Source organism: Amblyomma mixtum, chromosome 1 (genome assembly GCF_055824585.1).
Source record: "Amblyomma mixtum isolate Tamu chromosome 1, ASM5582458v1, whole genome shotgun sequence".
In the NCBI taxonomy this organism is placed as follows: domain Eukaryota; kingdom Metazoa; phylum Arthropoda; class Arachnida; order Ixodida; family Ixodidae; genus Amblyomma; species Amblyomma mixtum.
In genome coordinates this window covers 170,183,659-170,205,203 of record NC_143012.1, presented here as the reverse complement: position 1 = coordinate 170,205,203, position 21,545 = coordinate 170,183,659, and the positions used below count along the sequence as shown (strand labels likewise).

At 48.5% G+C, this 21,545-nt stretch overlaps 3 pseudogenes; all 3 read left to right on the top strand.

The window, feature by feature from the left end:
• Nucleotides 1–1,031: 1,031 nt before the first annotated feature.
• On the top strand, nucleotides 1,032–11,586 carry LOC149369761 (uncharacterized; annotated as a pseudogene).
• A 3,213-nt stretch (nucleotides 11,587–14,799) lies between these two features.
• LOC149369760 (uncharacterized) lies at nucleotides 14,800–15,759 on the top strand (annotated as a pseudogene).
• A 4,128-nt stretch (nucleotides 15,760–19,887) lies between these two features.
• LOC149369759 (uncharacterized) lies at nucleotides 19,888–21,321 on the top strand (annotated as a pseudogene).
• The last annotated feature ends 224 nt before the right edge of the window (nucleotides 21,322–21,545 follow it).

The following is a 21,545-nucleotide window of genomic DNA, read 5'->3' as shown; positions in this document are numbered from 1 at the left end:
AGACTTGCCCGATTAAGGATCAAAGACCAGCAGCGGACCGACGCCACACGCTACAACCTACGAAGAGGCAACGCGGAATACAAGCCAGGAGACCGAGTCTGGGTTTGGACGCCCATTCGCCGCCGTAGATTGAGTGAAAAGCTTTTGCGACGCTATTCCGGCCCGTACAAAGTTCTTCGTCGGCTAGGTGAATTGGACTATGAAGTCGTCCCTGACCAAATGACTGCATCCCAGCGACGCCGCGTACGACCAGAAGTAGTCCATGTCGTACGCCTGAAGCCCTATCATGCACGCTAAAGGACGCCATGTTTCCACATTCGGTGTTTATTTTTGCAGAATCCGTTTTTGATTGTTGATAGCCGCATTATGTTCTAAAGCATCGAGTCGATGCTTCTTTGAGAGTGGAGTAATGCCGCGAATCTTTGTAGCGTTTGTTTGTTGTGTTTATTTGTTCATGTTTCAAGGCTGCCGGCACGCCGCTTTATCGCTTCGTTTGTGACGCAAGACGCGCCTAGAATTATCTCGATTGATCGCATCCAGGCGGAGCCGATTCTACTCTGTGCCAGAATGTTCTAGTAACTTCCACGCTTTATCTGGAAGGTTCGCTATCAGCTTTAAAAAGAGCACAGCCGACAGCGGCGGGCATTCTGTTCGACAACCGCCGAGCACGCTTGTTGCTACGCCGCCGCCGAGTGATTCCGTTCTTTGCGGGCGCAAGTCAGCCCGAATAAAGAGTTTCGTTTCAAAGACATTCTCGCTGTGTTCCTCTTTGCCGGGTTGCAGGCACCACTACGTGGCAATATTTTGCCTCTACGAAACGTGGGTCACCGCTAGCCACACGGTAAGTTGTGTTCTGTTAAGAAAATCAAGTCGTCATGCGGCGCGTACTTGCGCGGCTTCACAACGGGGCTCAAGCAGCCGTCAGGAAAAGGGCAGCTACTAATCGTGACTCACATCGGTGTGAGGACGGATTTGTTGATGGTTGCCTGGACGTGTTCTTGAGAAAGAAAACATGCGACTACCACGATGAGATGGACGGCGACCGTTTCGAGACATGGTTTAGCTCTATCCTCGATAAGCTGCCACCGCGAAGCGTCATCGTCATGGACAATGCGTCCTACCATTCCAGACGTGTGGAGAACATCCCATCACTTTCGTGGCGGAAGACAGACATCCAAGGCTGGGTGGACTCGAACGCTATACGTGCCACACGAAGCAGCAGCTGCTTGACAATGTGGCCACCGTCAAGCCTAAGTTATAAAGCACCGGGTTGATACAGCTGCTGAAAGTGCTGGGTGAGCTGTCCTCAGGCAGCTTCCTTACCAGTGTGAATTTAACTAAACAGAACTTATTTGGGCGCAGATTAAGAATGAAGTCGAAGCGCTGAACACCACATTCAAGATCAGTAATATGCCGGCTCTTCTTCTGCTTGCGGAAGTACAGAAGGACACGGGAGAAAACTAGACCAACGCTATGCGGCATGTGAAGGACATCAAAATGCACTTGAGGGAGAACCGTGGGTTTAGCGAGAAGCTGGGGCAAATCATCATCAGCGTGGGAAGTGATAACAGCACTTCTGAGACTGAGCTCTCTGGTATTGAGCCGTTTCGGTGAGTTAAGTAACGTCACAAGTGGCGGGTCATATGCCTTTATCACCATAATGTACGATCTTGCTTCAATGCGCCCACTTCTGCCATCTTAATGCAATCACTGTCACTGCTCACCTCAACCACACAACGGCTGATGCACTCTCACTGCTTCTCCACTGTGCCCGGCTCCTACATGTCATACTGCCAGCACCTCAACAGAAAGCACCCTGAGTTAATGAAGGACGCCTAAGTTAAAGAACCACGCAGCGGCAGTGACCAGGTAACGTCATTGGATACCCGCGTGAACGAATGCCCGTCACCTGACTACATCGAGGCTGCGTATGAGGAGACTTGGCAAGCAAATGGGCATCCGCTAAACGACAACAGCCCTCAATATAAGCTTGACCAAGTCAAGCGCCATTCGATTCTCCTTTTCTTGAAGACGCGCTGTTTACTGTGGAGTGTTGTGCATGATGTATCTGATGATATTAAGGTGCTTGTGCAATTTCTGTTATCTGCAGTTCTGCGGCGCACTTTGGAGGCTGGACAGAATGGCAGCACGAGTCTGTGCGGTGAAATGCAAACTTCGGGCGTTGGCAATGTCGATTACAAGTGGGCCGACCTTCAAGTGATCATGCCGTTTCGGCGTACGCGGAGAGAAGGCTTCGTTATGTTCAGGCAGAGGAATTTAGAATTTCAGGCGAAACTAACTCGAGAGTCCATGGTGTGTGCTTTTTACATACCGTTGTAACGCTCACTTAAAAGTTATGCTGTCGTCTGATGAAGTAGTTGAAGCAGTTTCGCACAAGGCAGGAAATGATTCCTGCCAAAAGCTTCAGGATTGTTCAGATGCTACTTTTGTCAAAGAAGGCGCAGCGAAATCAGCATTCCTGTCGTTGTATAGCGACGAACTGAAAATTTGCAGGCCTGTCAGCTCGGCTGCCAGATCGCGCAAAATACTGCCAGCGGATTTTTCAATCCTGAATCTCCACCCAAAATGGACGAGCAAATTCAGCTCTTTTCACCTGCTACTCCTTGCCGAATAGACCGATGTGCAAAGATTGGGCATGTGTCAAATAATCGCTTCGCTACGGCATGACAGAGCGTCCTTACTAGGAGGGCTTAACATTTCTTTTCGGCGGTTCTCAGATAGCACTTCCTGTTTTTGTGGTCGGTTTTGCCGGAGAAAACCTGTCACTACACAAGATAGGGTGGTTCCGCGTTTTGAAAACGACATGGTCTGCAGATTTTGCCGTGCTTGCAAAAAAAAGAAAAGTTGAACACAGTGCTGTCGGAAGCGGATGTAATTGTGCCAACAGCAGCTGCACACAGCAGCCACTTCGCGGCTGTAAAGCTTGACAGGAACAATGCGCAATTGGATGTCGTTAATGAGGAGTCTTCCCTCCTGAAAAATCTTGTTGACGACACACAATTGCTTCCCTACTGTCTGCACGATACTCTGAAGGGAGGAATGGAATTCGTGGTTTAATATGTACTCCATACACGGCTTATTTTCTTCTAGTGTATTAAAGCCCGAGCACATGAAGAACGTTACTAACCATAGTTTCGAACAGAAGGATAAGAGAAATCGCCCCAGTAGCACTGAGCAATTCTCGGAAGGGCACTGTGCTCAAAGGCACAGAAAGCCAGAGCAGTGCTTATTTCGTCTACTGCCGTAGTTTTTCGCCAACGTAGTGCCAGAGGCGACCCTGGCTGGGAGATATATCTTCAGTCCCGGGAGATAGTGAACATAGTGTTAGCAGAGGAAATTCCTGAAGACTGCTGCAGCTATCTGGAGGTCCAAATTTCTTGTTCTTTAAAGAATTCTGAAGCCGTACACATCATTCCCAAGATTCACTACCTAGTTTACTACACTACGTTCATTTCATTGTACTGTTCTCTACACCGGTAGCATGCTTACTTGAGGGCTATGACCACGCGCTGCACTAACTTCAGGAACATCTGTCGCACCTTGTGCGGAAGGCATCAGCTGCGAGCATACTACGAACAACAGCGATTGTCGTCAGTGACTGAGCATTGCTCGTCCGTCCCTTGTGAAGCCAGCCAATGTACCAGAGTTCGTGGGCATTGAACTTGGAATCAGAGATCAGGAAGGGAAACAGTTTACTGCGGCACATGCCAGCGTCGGCGCTTGCTCTTACAGGTGTTCAGACGTTATTCACATAGGCTGGAAAAACGAAGCGCCTTTCATTGCAAAGGTGAGAAGGCTGATGATTTTCCGAAATTGCCTTTTTTACTTTAGGAGCATTGTAGTAAGCTCATTATACAAGCTTAACTGCAGCGCTTGCGAGCGTACGTTTACGCTCTAGGGTTGAGCACAAGCTTATTCAGAGTGGGCGCAAGCATGCACCACAAAGTGAAGCATATGTTCGCACTTTCATGACCTAAGCGTTAGTCTGTCTGAGGAAGGCTAACGTTAGTCATTAAAGGCTTGTACTTTCACTTGACCAAACGGAATATCAGCCCGATTACAGCCAAACCATTACACTGTACGCAGTTAGACCCCTGACGAAGGTGTAACCTTACACTAAAAGGGGCTCGCCATGGCTTCAGCGGATTTAACCCCTTAAAGAACTAAGATAACATCACGCAATTTTAAGCGTACGCTTTTTCTTTGCGCATTTCTGCGTGCGCTATGCTAAAACTCCCTCTCCCCGGACTGTCCATAGACAAGTGAATGTGCCACTTATTTTTCCTATATTCGACATACACACGTCACAAGCTCCCCCAGCTACAACTAGGACTTGGCCCTAGACATTTACAACTACTTTCTATAGCAGAAGCAAACAGTGGCTTACACATGTGCAGGAGCTCCTAGGTGTGCAGCGTCACGAGCTCCTACATCCTCGTCAAACGTGTTGTCTCTCACTCCACGCTGTTGTGGAACGGCTGCTTGAACAATACCGCGCTTTCATTGCATTTCACGAGAAACGCAACCACGAGGATCGACTTCCAGCTGCTGACTGCACGCTCTACAAAGCTCAATCTCCAATTTCTTGACCATGTTCTTCGCTTTTCGGCCCCCTGAACAAGGAGACACAAGGCGAACAGACGGGACTTCACAAGCTTCAGGGCTCGATATCAGCGGCTTTGAAGACGAGAGTGGAAGCGACAACACAAATATTAACCATATTCACATTGGAAAACGTCCAGGTGGAAGGATTGGAAGCAGTCGACCTGAAAATTGTTATCGAGAATTGGATTGTTTCTACTGCTTCACCTGTGACCTCATTCCCTTCTCTGGAAGCAGAAATGGTTTGGTTTGGTTTATTGGGGTTTAACGTCCCAAAGCGACTGATGCTATGAGAGACGCCGTAGTGAAGGGCTCCGGAAATTTCGACCACCTGGGGTTCTTTAACGGGCACTGACATCGCACAGCACACGGGCCTCTAGAATTTCGCCTTAAAGAAATTCAGCCGCCGCGGCCGGGATCGAACCCGCGTCTTTCGGATCAGCAGCCGAGCGCCGTAACCACTGAGCCACCGCGGCGGGCGGGAAGCAGAAATGTACACCAATAAATATAATGCGGAAAGGAGGGTGCTCCGCAACAAATAAATGGACCTGCGGGCAGATGTGAGCGTTCAAGGCTTTTGGAAACCAACGGGAGACGCCAGGCACGGGGCCGGTAGCCCAGAGTTCCCTATGGTGAGCTACTTTGTTTTCAGGCTTCACTGTTCCCCGGACACCAGTGCAACAGTGCATAGTTTTCTCTCAGATCAACCTGATGGAAAGTATTCAGCAGAAAAGGGAAGGAAAAAGAAGGGCGCGTTTTGACAGAGATGACGGTAGCAAACAATCACCGAAAACGAGGAGCATATGGGGTGCTTTTTTTCCTTTAACATGTGGTGCTCACCATTGGGAGATGAATTGCATATTTTTTTTAATAGGTCATCAGAGAATAGAAGGAAAACAACCAAATGCCGCCGGTGGGATCGGAACCCTTGACCTCCGAATTTCGCGCCCGGTACTCTACCAGCTGAGGTACTGAGACGGGTGTCTCATCTTTTTGGGGAGGTATTTATTATTGTTTTATCTTTATTTTACTATTTCCATTTCGTTCTCCACTGTCTCCAAAGCTCATTTTGCATACAGCCATGACCTTCAATAACGGGATAAATAGAGATTTCGCTCTAAAAAAGTTCCAGAGTCCTTGCTTCCATAGCTTTGTCTTATCATTCCAATTGCACAGGCTGGTGTGTCTCTTGCTCAAAATCTGTGTTTGTTATGTTTGGTGTTCTCTTCTTGGTTCTTTTATTGCTTTTACTACATGCCCTAACCTCACTAGGAAGCTGCAACCTATGACAGAGGACCAAAAGAAATGAAAATAAATATTTAAAAAATGAAGCGTTATAGAATATGGCTTGGTACGGTAAAGTACTCACTGTGCATTAAGCATTGGCTGCTCTTTCTATGCATTCATTTTTTTATGCGAAGCATACAAAAATAGCCCAGCTCCTCGAGCGCGGCGGTGTCGTTACCATTGACCTTTCGTGACCTCCATGTCATACCACGTGATGCGTGACGTCACAGCAGATGAAAAACGGGGGCCCAACTCGCGCCGTCGCGCGAGGCGTCGTGACCAAGGATGACCACGTGGTGCGTGACGTCACAGCAGATGAGAAACAGGGCCCCAGCTCGCGCCGTCGCGCGAGGCGTCGCGACCAATGTGTTTCCTGCTTCTGCCGCTAGGTGCGCTGTAGTGAACACGTGATGCTGGAGCGGCGGTATACAAGGGGGTGCGCCTGCCTCTGCTAGGCGTACACGGGATAGCGATGCCTCCTGGAGACAGGGCTGCTCGTTGGAATGAGAAGCAAAAGTTGCGGCGTGCTACAGAGACTGATGAAGAGCGTGAAGAACGTCTAGCCAAGCGGCGTGCTCGATATGCAACTCGGCGACAATATGCTTCGCATCTGACTAGGCTTAACCTAAGCTAAGCCTCAGCCATTTTGTTTTTTGCTCTGCCGAATTTTTTTTCCCATCGGCACCTAGTTTGTGACATTGCAAGAATCCACTTGTGACAAACACTTGCATTCTCTGCCACGACATGTTAGCAGTGGGAAGTCATGAGAGCAGGAAAGAAAATTGGTGGGAGCATGTGGACAAATTCTCAGAACTGGATTTGAGGCCTTCTGAGAGCTGTTGCATTGAGAACAACTAGTTTACAGAGGCATTATTAGTGCACGTGGAATCTCGAACATTACTTCAGATCTGCAAGGGATGGAGCAGTTGCAGGCAGAAGTACCTTTGCTTTTAACAGGGCCTTGCAGTGGTACTCAGTGGCAGTTTAGAAGCCTTATAGAGAGCAGGTTGTTGACGCCCAGTATTGCCTCTGTCTTGTTGCTATCGTTGACACTATGCGGTCTAACTGCTTTAGGAAGTCTCCTCATTTGAAAACTTTGTCCATTTCAGCGGTCCTGCTGAAAGTTATCCGGCTGCTGCTGGAAATCCGCAAACAGCAGCGGGATATCATTCAAAGACTGAATGACCGGGATCGCTGCCAGAGGCCAGCCACGCCGGAGCCAGTGAATGATGAGGGAGCGAGCGCAGTGGCGTAGCCACGATGCCCCTCGCTCCCAGCATACACTTTGGAGGAGCTGCAGGCAGCGCAAGCTGCCGTCCAAGATGACGGCGTGGCGGCTGTTCTAGTAATTTGATGTGTCATTCAAGTCTCAGTGACTTTCAAAGCTGAATGCTCGCCAAATTATTGCTTGCCTAATGTAATTCAGGTATTAAGAAATCTAAACATCAACAGTAGATGGATGCCATTTGTGAATAATGCCGTTAAAGCTCCCTGGTTATGTGCTCTGAATGGAAGGAATCCTGAAAACACCCCACAAATGGGTAACTTTCGCATTGTTCATTCACTGTTTCAGTGCAGCTGGAAATTCCTGTAATCGGGGCACTTTAAATGGTAAAATGTTGCGTGCGTACCAATGCTCTTGGTATTAGTCTGTAAGGTACAACAAGGAAGAAAATACACGTGCAGTGTTTTAATTCTCATGCTTTTCTGTGCTCTACTGTGCTACCCACTGTGGCTCAGGGCTTCTATTGTGTAAAACGCGCTTATAACAATATTGAAGTGCCAAGATAACACGGTTACAACAGATAATTGTAAAACTGGGCTATGCCAAGAAAAGAATATACTTGATCAAAACAGCAGGATGATGACATGAGCCACCGATCTGAGGGCTGCTTAAACCGACATTCGGGCCACACTATTGGAGGAAAAAAAGAACAAGAGACATAAATGGCAACGGGCTGCTCTGATTAGCCAGACATACTTAACTGCATGGTTGCGTGTCAGCCTCTGCATCATTGGCTTAGGGAGCAGTTCTTAACTGCAAATCAGCGGAGCTTGCTGGACCGAGTGATTGGTGCGGCAGACATGTCACACAGGAGGTCACACACTTACATTCTGTGAAAGAATTGACATTAAAGTGTGGTGTTTTGTTCGAAATAACCATGAATTTGTTTACTTCCAGCGTAAGCACCTTCTCCACTTATACGGGAAAAGTTTAAAAGAGGTGGCCGCCAATATAATGAGCGCCATGATAGGCGTGGATGTGCAGCGGCTATATAGCATGCACGGGAAAAAGAGGAAGAAGCCATTCATTGGCTTGAGGATTTGCAGAGTGGCAAGAAGTAATTTTATTTTTAATTGCTATAGTATTTGATTTTGAAAAGTTTATTTCTAATCACAGAACTAGTTTTGCTATGCTATTTAACTGCCTTTGTTTGTTGGCACTCTGTGAACAAGGAACCCGTAGCGGTTCCGAAATGTCAACTAACGCCCTTTTTGACGTGGTCAGTGACCCAAGTTTACATTCTACTAGACATAAATCGCACTGGCAACACGCGTGCACTGACAGAATGAGTATGTGTATGACACACGTGGCAAATGCAGCGCACCACGCAGGCCTATGCAGCAGACTGGGTATTTTGCTGCGAGGGTGCACTCAGAAAAGCTAGCCTTTGTTGCTACGGCATGCAAGCATCCTTACCCAGCTGGCATCTTGCGAGTGCGTAGTCGCATGCTCTTAACACTTGCAACGTGCCGGCTCTGCACGTTTGCTGTTGCGCTGTAAGCTTTCGGCTGATGCAGTTGTAGCATTTTCGTGCTTTTGTTTCTTTAAGGTTGGATCTCAGTCACCACTTTCAAGTATTATAACCTACAGGGTCTGTTCTGAAAGTAGCAGGACTGGTTTTTTCCTGGGCGAACGGGCGGACGAGAGGTGGTCTGCGCGTGCAGGATCATTGAAGCGGGATATTGGGAATGCTGGGGAAAATCGGCAGTCGGCTCTCGGCCGTTCAAGAGAGGAGGTCGCTTGTACTGCGAACCCCTGTCGAAACGTCTCGTCACGCAGAATCGTCGAGCGTTTACTGGATCAGCGATACGCGATCAAATTTTGAGTAAATCTTGCTAAAATGGGCAAAGAGACTCACAACATGATTAAGGAGGCCTACGGCGACGCTTCCATGGGTAGATCAGGTCTTTTTTGAGTGGAACAAGCTTTTCCGAGAAGGTAAGGAAAGAGTGGACGAAGACAACCACTCCATACGCCCTTCGACCAGCAAGACCAACGAAAATGTGTAGCGAGTGAAACATTTACTTAACAATGATCGCAGACTGAGTATCAGAATGATTGCTGATGACTTGAGTATTCCTCAAACCCAAGTTTTTGAGATCGTGACAGAAAACTTATCCATCAGGAAAGCGTGCGTGATGTTGGTGCCGGGAGTGTTGTCAGAGGAGAAAAAGGCCAACCGGTAGGATCTTCTTCATCATGTGAATGAGGACCCCGATTTTTTGCCCCCCTAGGGCCTCGACTTGGCCCCGCCAGACGTTTTTCTATTCCCGAGAATAAAATCGACGCTCGAGGGGAAACATCACGGATCGGTAGAGGTGGTTCAACAGGCCGTGACGAGGGAGCTAAACAGCATTCCGGTCCAGGCGTTCCTGGAGGCGTACGAAAACTGTAAAACTTATCGGCAGCAGCGTGTAGGTGCGGAAGGGTGCTGCCTTGAAAAATTGTAATCGTTTGTACTATTCTCTTGAATAAATTTTGTTTAAAAAAATGAGTCCTACTACTTTCAGAACAGACCATGTATAATGCGCTGTGACAGCATTGTTATAAGCAGTCCATTTGTTTCCATATAGAACACATGGTGAAGCTGACAATGCTGCAGTTGTCCATTGTTATGTCCGATGTATTGTTCTACTGGCATCACTAAAAGTGGTTCAACTACCGCTTTCGCAAGATAGGTTCACTGCCACCTGAATTTAGCTAGTCATAGAGCCATAGTGTGTACGAGAATTGGTTACACGTTCGTACAAAGCGTTGAGCGTCATAAAAGTTGATAATTTTATTCAGGCTAGTTTCATTATTTTAAGTCATGCCCCCACTAGCTAGTCGAAAATATGTAAGGAAGGTTGCTCGTGCAGCATTACTCATGTGTATGGAGTCGCAAATATTCCTGTAATATTCAAGGGTTTTGTTTTCAGGGTAGTGGATCTGGAGGCGAAATGAATCCTGCACATAATTGTCTACGAAGAAGCTAAGATAATACTAAGACTACTGAGTGGTGCAGCATTATAGAGCAGTGAGCACCTTTTCTAAGGGGGCAAAACATCTTTGGTTTTTGCATGAACAAAAAAAAGACTGAGGTCTGCACCTCATACTCGAATAGTAAAGGTTTCATATCGAAAGTGATATATTCCTCTTTGGGTATAAGCATTTAAACAGGAGGTCACACATTTACGTTCTGTGAAAGAATTGACATTAAAGTGTGGTGTTTTGTTCGAAATAACCATGAATTTGTTTACTTTCAGCGGAAGCAGCTTGTCCACTTAGGCGGGAAACGTTTAAAAGAGGTGGCCGCCAGTATAATGAGCGCCATCATGGGCATGGAGGTGCAGAGGCTATATAGCATGCACGGGAGAAAGGGGAAGAAGCGATTCATTGGATTGAGGATTTGCACGGTGGCAACAGGTGGCCGCGAATGTGATGAGTTCTATCATGGGTGTTGAGGTGCAGCGGTTATATAGTATGCACGGGAGGAAGGGCAAGCAGCCATTTATTGGCTTGGGGATCTGCAGGGTGCCAACAGGTAAATTTTATTTTTAATTGCTCTAGTGTTTGATTTTGAAACGTTTATTTCTAATCACAGAACTTGTTTTGCTACACTATTTACCTGCCCTGGTTTGTTGGCACTCTGCCATCGTTTTGCGTATCTGATGAATATGCTGTTACGGTAATTGTCTGATTAGTTTGGGTTGTGGTCTTAGATAAAGCTCAAGAAAGAGCAAGCCTGCACACCAGTGGGGTCTGCTTCTCTTGGTGTTGTTTTGTGTTGGCAGTTATCTAGCAGATGTAAACGGCCTGTACAACAGGCAAAGTAATTTTTCGACAATGTCATGACAGTAGCTAAGTGTTCGTGGAGAAGGCTAGCTTCATCGAGGGGCATTTATGCTGTACAATTTGACTGCAAGACCCTGTATGTGTGGTAGCATCTGTACTTCCCCTTTTCTGTTTGTCAGACAGTGAACTTGATTTTCATGTGCTGTTGTACGGCATTTTTTCCCTTCATTGCACACTTGCCTTGTGCAGATGCCATATGCGAGAAGCAGGGGGTCTGCCTGAATGTGGCTCAGGGATTCATTCAGAGGTGGCTGCCAGGAGCCTGCGATCGCGGAGGTGGCAGAAAAAGGCGATATGCTGAAGAATTTCAGCCGGCCAAACCACCCATCTTGGCCCCAGCTGTGAATCCCTGGGCTGAGTCAGCCCCCTGCCTGGTGACCCCGCCCCCCATGGCCCTGACCCCCTGCACACAGACCCTCCCATCTGCTGTCCCTGCCACCTCCCATGCACCCTCCCCCTCGTCGGCCTATGCCACCTCTTAGCCTATGGAGACCTTCCCGCGTGACCTCCCTACTACAAGCCTTCCCCTGCCCTTTCTGAGCGTCTCAAATAATAAAGTTTCTTTTATTTTTCGGCTCCTTTTTCGCCTTCTGCTGGCTGCTTATATTTCAAGAGTTACATATAGCAACTGCAGCTGTCGGAGGACAAGAAGAGAGTCTGCATTGTTGCCGTCCACTCCACACGTCTCAAATGGTTGCGTGTAGTCTTCCACGTAATCTTCGCCGTCATGGCCACAAAACAAATTACAGAATATACAGCAAGAGGTGTGGTATAAAACTAGGTGGGACCCCCAACCGCATACAATTTCCCACTGGCCTTGCAGTTGATAAGCCACCTCTAAAAGTTAGATAAAGGGTGGAAAAGCGGGAACAAGTAGGATCGAACCAGGGGCCATTATTCATACTGGCTGAAAATCGGCCTAGTCGTGGCGCGAACGTCGGGCCATTATTGACCGACCGACAGAATGTGGGCATACTATTGGTGTGTACGTCGGGACATTGTTGACAGACCGGCTGAATGTAGGCATACTACTCACACGAATGTCGGGCCATAATTCATAGACCGGCTGAATATGGGCATAGTCTTGGCATGAGCGTTGGGCCTTTGTGGACAGACTGGCTGAACGTAGGCCCAACCCAGGCGTGAATGGCGGGTCATTTCTGGTAACTAGACTTGCTGAGTATAGGCCCATTCTTGGCATTAATGAAGAGCCATTGTTGGAAAAAGTCTCGGATTGCTCAAATGCGGATGTAGGACTAATATTCATGCCAATTTCCGCTACTCTCCTGCCACTGTCGGCCCAATCAATTTGTGCTGCTTGGGTCTTATGCATGTTTAATCTCCGGGCGAACAAAACGCTTTAAAAATGCCACGATCCACTGCGGGCGGGAGGAGTGTTTGGAAATTTATTGGAGACCACACCTCCCTCAATTGAAATAATTTTCACTGTTCACTTCTTTCGAACACAACGGCGAGAGCACGTTTGGTACGCATTCACGAGAGAAAACAATGTGTCATGAAATTTCGGATGCAAACACGCAAGCGGCAGGCGATGATCGGTTCGGCGCTGAAGTGTGGCTTTTTTTTTTGCGTCGAGCAAGACGAATAGTGCGGAAATGAAATCTGACCAATACAAAAAGTGTAGGACACGTTGCTGACTAAACACTAAAACAGTAAATCTTGACAAAAACAGCACTGAGCCAACATGCGGCACTTACACTAAAGACACATGAGGAATTCGTCGGTTGCCACTTGTCGCGCTTTATCCCGACCAGACACGGAAGCATCTTTTTCGGGTCTCTTGGAAAATGGAACATCCTCCAACCAATCCTCACATGGTTGGAGCACTGAGGAACACAACACCCAGGCAGGCATTGCACGGTGATGAAATCCGCGCGAACGCAGGCACGGAGCACTGACGCCCGCACGACAGCAGAGCGGCGAGCTCGGGCTCGACGCGGGCAACACAGTGGCGGAGGGAGAGCGAAAACAGGTTTAGGCGGCGCTGTGTGGTTCAAAGGGTGGCTCCACCCGAAGCGAGGACGCGCGCATATGTGATAAATATAGAAAGAAGGCTACAACATAGTAATCTAGGTTATCATCTGTCGAACAGATTAGGCGGAAATGTAGTTGAGCAGCGACTCCCGGGTTTAATGTATAAGGACGATATTGTACTGTTAGCAGATAGCCATAAAGATTTGCAAACTTTGGTTAATTGTTGTGGAGACGAAGGAGACGCTCTAGGATTCAGTTTTAGTGCAACTAAGTCAGGGGTGATGATTTTCAACGATACAACTGATCAGGTGCTTACAATCGAAGGCCACGAATTACCCAAAGTGGCCGAATACAAATACCTTAGGATATGGCTAAACGAAGGGCAGATATACACGCAAAAGCATGAACAGGCTCTTAGGGCAAAAGGACGAATAGACGCCGGGGTATTGAAGCATAGGGCATTATGGGGGTACAACAAATATGAAGTACTGAGAGGTATTTGGAAAGGAATAATGGTGGCGGGGCTTACTTTCAGCAATGCGGTTCTGTGCATAAGGGCAGAAGTTCAGTCGAGTTTAGACGTAAATCAGAGAGCTGTTGGAAGATTAGCACCAGGTGCCGACGGCAAAACCACAAACGAGGCAGTTCAACGGTGTATGGGCTGGGCATCGTTCGAAGCACGGAAAGCTCAGAGTAAAATACTATATGGTTTAGGTTTATGGGTTTTAACGTCCCAAAGCGACTGAGGCTATGAGAGACGCCGTAGTGAAGGGCTCCGGAAATTTCGACCACCTGGGGTTCTTTAACGTGCACTGACATCGCACAGTACACGGGCCTCTAGAATTTCTCCTCCAAAGAAATTCCAGCCGCCGCGGCCGGGATCGAACCCGCGTCTTTCGGGTCAGCAGCCGAGCACCATAGCCACTGAGCCACCGCGGCGGCGTAAAATACTATATGAAGAGCGCCTAAGGAAATTGGACGATAACAGGAGGGCAGGTAAGGTATTTAAATACTTATACAGAAAGAGCGTTGACTCACAGTGGCGGAAAAGAACTAGAAAATTAAACAGTAAGTATGCCCGACACGAGGACGGAGAAAGAAAGAGTATTCGACAACAGGCCAAAAGGGCGCCAAATAAAAAATTGGATTAATTCAACGAAAAATAAGCATTGTGTAAAACTATCTCGATACTGGAAAAGGCAGATTAGGAAACCATTTTTATGAAACTCTAGATGCAGTGCCCTCCTACTCCTTGAAGCTAGGTCAGGGTGTCTTAGAACGAGTAGCTACAAAATAAAATTTAACGAAGATGATGACACAAGTGCTTTGTGTGGTAGATCTGTAGAAACAATTGAAGACCTCATACTCAAATGTGATGGTATCCATCCGGATGTCGAAGAAGGCACAATCACTCTTCCTGAGGGCCTAGGGTTTAAAGATAACAATGGTCATGTAAATAAATCTGCGGTGGAAGTTAGCAAAAAGCGATTGGAGGATTGGTGGCTGATAAGCAGAGAGGTGACATGAGGTTAAAAGCGTAGGAAACAGTAGTGAAAGAAGATGGCGAATTTTAATGAGAATTTACAACACAGTTGAGCAAAAAAAAAGCAAGAAAAAACTGAACACGGTGGCAATTACGGGGCGCTCATACCCGTCCATCCATCCTAGGCACCCTGCGCTAGGTGCGCCCGCCGCGCCGCGCGTGCGTGGTACGCGGGCATTCGGTTAGTGAACCTCGGCACGCGCGTTTCGAGGTGGGTTTAGCTACGTCATTCGTGCGTGGTGCGCTCGTCGGCGACAGCCAGCAGAAATTTCTATGCAGTTCTCGCTTGCGGGTTCCGCAGTTAGACATGCACGTCCAGCTTTGGCGGCCACGACGCTGTCAGCCTAGCTGGAATGATTGAAGAAACGCGCTTTCGGCGCGCCGATTTTGTCGTTCTGTATGTTGGCGGCAACGATCTCGACAAAGAAGGTGACCCGCTAGAAATCTCCAGCCACATCAAGGTACGCATTGTGTGCGAAATGCGCATAATCGTCTCAAATTTCGCTTCATGAAGTGCCGTACCGCTAACCCACTTGCTTCATACACTAAAGGACCTAGTTCTGCTGCTGCATGAACACGTCACTAGTGTCGTGCTGGTATTTAAAATTTTGCCGCGACACTACGAGGATCCACATCAGGCGAGCTTTGAGGAGCGCCGGCGTTGACAGTTGAATCGCCGTCTGGTCGCCACGCTGACGCGCTTGTCGGGCGTGCTCGTTGTCAACCCCGAGGTAAAGGCAGAACTACATTGTAGCAAGTTTTCTCGTGCATTGAGAATTCACCAACTTGCGGCGTTTGTAACGCAACTTTTTTTTTTTTGCAGCACCATTTCCTGGATTCTTCTTCGGAAGCCGAGTTGTCATTGTTCGCCGCGGACCGCTACCACGTAGCGAGAGATAGGGGCATCTATCAGATGTCTAAGAAGCCGAGTTGTCATTGTTCGCCGCGGACCGCTACCACGTAGCGAGAGATAGGGGCATCTATCAGATGTCTAAGAAGCCGAGTTGTCATTGTTCGCCGCGGACCGCTACCACGTAGCGAGAGATGAGGCATTTATCAGATGTCTAAGATTATAGTCGCGATCCTCGTCAAAATCTACGGGCTAGGGATCGCTTCGGCTTCAAGGGCAAGACCAGAAGTGTACGTTGTGCACCGATGTCGTCGGTTTGGAGCAAATGAGCACAATCTTTAAAATTCTTCCACCAGTGCAAGCTGCTTTTGTATTGGCATAAGACAAATAGATCACGAAGCTACTTTTTTAACGGCTGCAGGTATTGCCGCAAGTCTGCCAGGATGTGTCTTGTCTTGAATGTACAGAGGCATTTGTAGTATGAGTGCCTCTCGCACTTAGCTTATCTCTGTGCAGAAGCAGGTACTGCCCAGAGACAACGGATATTGAACCTTCTGCGTCAGGTATAACTGCCGAACCTTGCTGGGTCCTCATTCTCGACCGCTGAGTCCTTGTGCTCACTGGTTTGTACAAGCAGACAACTTCTGTGATGTGAGGTAGAGGTGAAGCGGGCAGCAGTGAGTAGCAAGACGACCAACAGATCAGTCCTATTATTGCTACTCGTGAGAAGGTTGTTGAGAAAGTCTACAATGCTGTTGAATGTATATTTTATGTACACCTGGCCTACTTCAGACTGAACTGAGGGTTGACGCCTTGCATGAGCTTGCATTTCTTGCTTACACTCATCAACAACGTAATCTGTCCTTGTTTATTCACTCAGTGACATGTGGGCTTAAGTGTGTTTTTAATATATGTTCAGTGTTTTCGATTGATGCTTCTCACGAGGATTTCTGTACTTGCACGCACCGGGCACATGGCTCCACGATGAGGATTATAGCAAAGACATATAGGATCTCCGACACCATGGCTGGCCGTATAGTAAGGCAAACCTGATTTGCCTTGCAACAAATACCCGAGCCCTTGTACCTCCCACACTCAACAGCTGCTGACTGGAGACGTATAGCTGCCGAGTGTGAAAGCCTTTGGAACTTCCCAAACTATATTAGAGCAATTGATCGCAAACACGCTGACATAGAGGCTCCTGCTAACTCTAAATGTCTATTCCATAACTACAAGGGCACTTTCAGCACAGTCTTACTTGCTGTGTGTGAAGCCAAATGCCAGTTCACTTTAGTAGATATTGGAAAATGTTGTTGGCGTGGAGAAACTGGCTTATTCAATGACTCCGAATTCGAGAAGTTAACAGCACGCCGTCTGTCTACATCAGAGCCAAGACTGCTCCCAGCCACTTCTGCAACACTTCCCTATGTCATGGTTGGAGACGAGGGCTTCCGACAGTGAAAATCCCATGAGGCTATTCCAGGAGCAAATCTAAATTCAGAAAGAAGGACACTAAACTACACGCTTTGTCGAGCAAGGCCAATTTAGACAACGCGTTTGGTATTTTGGCTAACTGGTGGAGGATCCTTTGTCAAGACATCACGGCATCTACAATACGGTTGGATCCTATAGCTGTTTTACACAACTGCCCGAGGACACTGAACGACGAATAGGACACCATTTTTGGGCACTGCTCTCCAGCTGATGTTCTTAGGGTAGCGGATGATGGGCAAGTAATTCATCGCTAGTGGAGAGCTGAAGCACACACAGGTCCCTTCTTTTCAGATCTCCGGCAGTGCAGCAGCAACAGCTACACGGTTTGGGCGAAAACAGTGCGAGAAGAGTGATCATGGGTGTGTACCTTGGCCGGACAAATATTCGAATGTGGCCTTGTACGTCCTAAGTAGCCGGGTACATTTGCTTGGAACATGAACCCTGTGTCGCCTTCGTCATGTTCCGGCCTGTGCCTGGCTCAAGGGACCCTTTCAGAGCCGCTTAGATGGCCCAGGTTCAGTTCGCTCACATTTGGTGCCCTGGCCTGGCTGCAGAGCTCTCATCGCGTGTAGATGTGTATGTCAGTCTGTCGTGTGAACGTTGCTTGTAGGTTTTCATGTCTTGCGTGTGCCCTGCCTGATGACATTTCATTTGTTTCATCCCTTTGTCTGTCTGTGCCTCTGTTTCTTTTCAGGCTTGTGGCAAAGGTTGCTGTGAAGCTGTATGCAGGTGTTGCAGCCCACAATGCGGTCGTGTGCATATCCTTTTCCGGGAATGTTGCTAATGTATATGCCCCTTCTCTTGATCTCTGGGCTGTGCCGAATATCACCTTGGCCAGCACATTGTTTATGTGCCATAATTATGTTTGTACCTTAGTCAGCTCCATTGTTTATGTGCCCTAATTATGTGTTTGTGTGCTTCACGTTTCCACCTTCCTATCCTTTCAACGGCTGGGAAACCAGACCATGCAGTGGTACTCTCGGCAGAACCTGCCTGCTAGAGAGCGCGGTCCCCAGGTGGCGGATAGGGGGCCTGCTGTAGTACAGTGGAGTGACAAGCACAGTCTACAGAACTGGTGCTTGCACCTCATGGACCAATAAGCAGATGCAGTTTCGCTTAGGAGCACCACGGACAACGAACTTGTGGAGTCCTTTCTTCTTAAAAACTGAATAAACATGCAGTCTGAAACAACTATTGTTCATGTCGCAGACTGATTATTCTTTATGCATGCAGCTTCGTGCCGTGGTGTGCTTTACTGACATCCGTGCAGTGTCATATACGCATATAAGCTCTGGAACACTTTGCACACCGAAGGTTTCTTATAATGGGCATGTACAACAAAACCCAATTCAAGAGAACCTGATAAATGCAGGGCAACAAGTTGAACTCTCCTGTGAGTGTATACTTAAGGTAACTTGCGTTCCAATGTGCTGTGCTGTGGACGGGACACGTTCGTCTGGGCCTGAGCAGCACATGAACCGTTCCGTCATTTTGGCAGTGCTAGCTGGCCACCTTCTGCCACAACTGCTCGAGGTAATACTAGACAGTTCCTTTCGAGGTGTACATAGAAACGCTGCTATGACCTTGCACCATGTACTTTTTCAAATAATGCCATGTTGCATGTACCGCTCAATATCCCATGGATGCTGAGATGGATGCGCGCTATGTCAAGACCACTTAGAAAACATAGCGCAAAAAGGACACGGACGACACAGAAGTGGACAGGACGGGCGCTAACTTGCAACTTTATTTTTCGAAAAGCCACCACGTCTAATATATAGGAGCCGATCACCACCATCAAGCGATGAGCATGCGCAAAGAAGAGCACAATCAGCATTACAGCGGTGGAAAAATAAGCAAAAAATTACGATAAAATAACAAAATGAAAGCACGGTGCCGGGGGTGCACGGTGCCTATATATTAGACGTGGTCGCTTTTAGAAAAATAAAGTTGCAAGTTAGCGCCCGTCCTGTCCACTTCTGTGTCGTCCGTGTCCTTTTTTGCTATGTTTCCTAAGAACTGTTACCAACTAGCCCAAACCAAGCTACTGTTACGTCAAGACCACATGCTAGGGGTATTTAAAACCAAGAATATCAAACTTCCAAAAAGGGATGCTGTGACGGTCGTACAATGAAAAAGGATAACAAATAACTGACAAAACTGCTCATGAAGTCTGCATTTATTGGGAGAAGCCCAGAGAACAACTAATACGGTCTAACATGCCATTGTGGAGGAACATGTATACCAGCAAAGAGCCTCAAGACGGTTATTGATGAATGAACTGAGGGGACTAATGGGAAGCACTGTTCGAAACTGTTTACTGCGCTCACATCGACTCCGTGATTTATGAATAATTTCGCAGTGGTAATTTGGCATCCCTTATATTACGATCATGACACCTGAGAAAGTCACTGCGAAGACCATCACCTCGAAATTCCCAAGCATTCCAACACTACAGTAGTAATCGGCTACTCCCAAAGTAAGCATATCCATGATAACTTTCATCCTAGGCGGAACGGTACTCCCGCCTTTATTTCTCAAAATGGAGCCACTGTCGAAGCCGCAGTGCACATTGTGAACTTCGTCCCTCACTTTCGACAACAGTAGTTCTGCATGTCGGCCCCAACGACATTTCAAAGCAGCCAGCAAAAACGACATTCCGGTAGTACTGGCAGCTGATCAGCACAAACAAAAAGAAGCGGCTGAACGTGAGCAAAATTTACGCAACTTTGGTGCTGCCTCGAGCTCCAAATCGCCGCACGAGAGGTCGTAACCGGCGTTTCGTGGAGCGGTGCAACCGGGGGGCTTGCAGGCTTAACGGCCTTCTGCGCAAGAACTGCTGCCGCACGAGGGGAGTTTTCTACATTGACCATGGGCTCGAACGGATACCGACAGGATGGGTTCTTACTGCTGACGGCTTTCATCCCAGTTTTGAGGTCGTCGCGCGAATTGCGAACCATCTGCAGAACATCATATATGAGACTCGTCACGGAACCAGGCACGGTGGCTGGGCCACGCTTCGTGCGACATCGAGCACCCAAAGATGTCCCAGACCGGCCTGGACACCCTCCTCTAGACCTGCGGATCCCTGGACTCGCAGCCCTCTTGGACCTGTGACCTGGACACTCGGCGCCTCCCACGGTCCTGCACAGCTAGATGGAGGTGCTAGAAGACAGACTTCTCCCACCCCGATGCTTGCACACACCCCCAGTACATCGTGGCTCTTCCCCCACCCGCTGTCTGGCGCTTGCACAAACTCCTAGCGCGCCTCAGCTCCTTCCCCCAGCCCGGTGCTTCCACACACCCCCAGTGCGCCGAGGCTCCCCCCCCCCCCCCCCCACGAGCTGTTGTTGCGGCGATGGCGGCGGCAGTGCGGCTACAAGACCCTTCCTCGTAAGGCCGAGGACATCACCCGAACGTCTTCCATCTCCCCTGATCCCCAAAAGTGATCCTGGCCAACATACGCCGGGATCAGTATCCTCTCCCCGGAATGTTCCATAGTAACCACCACCATTCGTTTCGTGAACCTAGCCGCGTTTGTTTCGAGACGTGATCAGCAATGGCGTTCGTGCGTGGTGCGCTCGTCGGCGACAGCGAGCTGAAATTTCTCTGCAGTTCTTGCTTGCGGCTTTCGCCGTTAGTGACAACATGCACGTTGAGCTTTGGCGGCCATGACGCTGTCAGCCTAGCTGGAATGATTGAAGAGACGCGCTTTAGGCGCGCCGATTTTGTCGTTCTGTAGCCTAGCTAAAATGACTGAACAGACGGGCTTTTGTCGTTCTGTATCTATTTTGTCGTTTTGTATGTTGGCGGCAACGATCTCGACAGCGGAGATAACCCCGAGAAATCACCAGCCTCATAAAGGTGCACATTTTATGTAAAAGACGGATAATCATCTCAAATTTCGCTTCATGAAGTGCTGTACCGCTTACCCACTTGCCTTGTACATTACAGGACCTCGTTCTGCTGCTGCAGGAGCACGTGGCTAGTGTCGTGCTGGTATTTAAAGTTTTGCCCCGCCACTACGAGGCTGCTGACTACAGGAGACTGCGCTTTGAGGACCGCCGGCGTCGCCAGTTGAACCGCCGTCCGACAACCACGCTGACGCGCTTGCCGGCGTGCGCGTCCTCAACCCCGAGGTGAGGGTTGAACTACATTGTCGCAAGTTTTTTCGTGCATTGAGGAGTGACAAAACTGCGGCGCTTCGAACGTAAAGGAGCTTGTAACGTAACTTGTATCATCGCGATACTCGTCAAAATCTACGGACCAGGCATCGCTTCGGCTTCAAGGGCAAGAGCCGGAGAGGTGTACGTCGTGCACCGGTGTCGTTAGTGTGGAGCAAAATAGTACAAGATGGACCACTGCTGGGCCTACTGCTCACCGCGCCACCACTCTGCTGTAGGTCGATGACGACGTTGAAGTGCTCCTTCAAACGGCTTTGTTCAGGGCGACCTGATTGCTTCCTGGCAGATCGCGGGCATACAGTCTCGCGCTCGGCCTCGTCGCCGGGTTAATCGAGTGCAATGCGGCTTTAGAGAAGTTCTGAATTCCGCTTGGCCTAGCTACAGCATTCACCCAGTGCAGTGTGCCTGTTTCTTTAGCGGCTTATCGCGCTTTAACGAAATAGGCTTTAA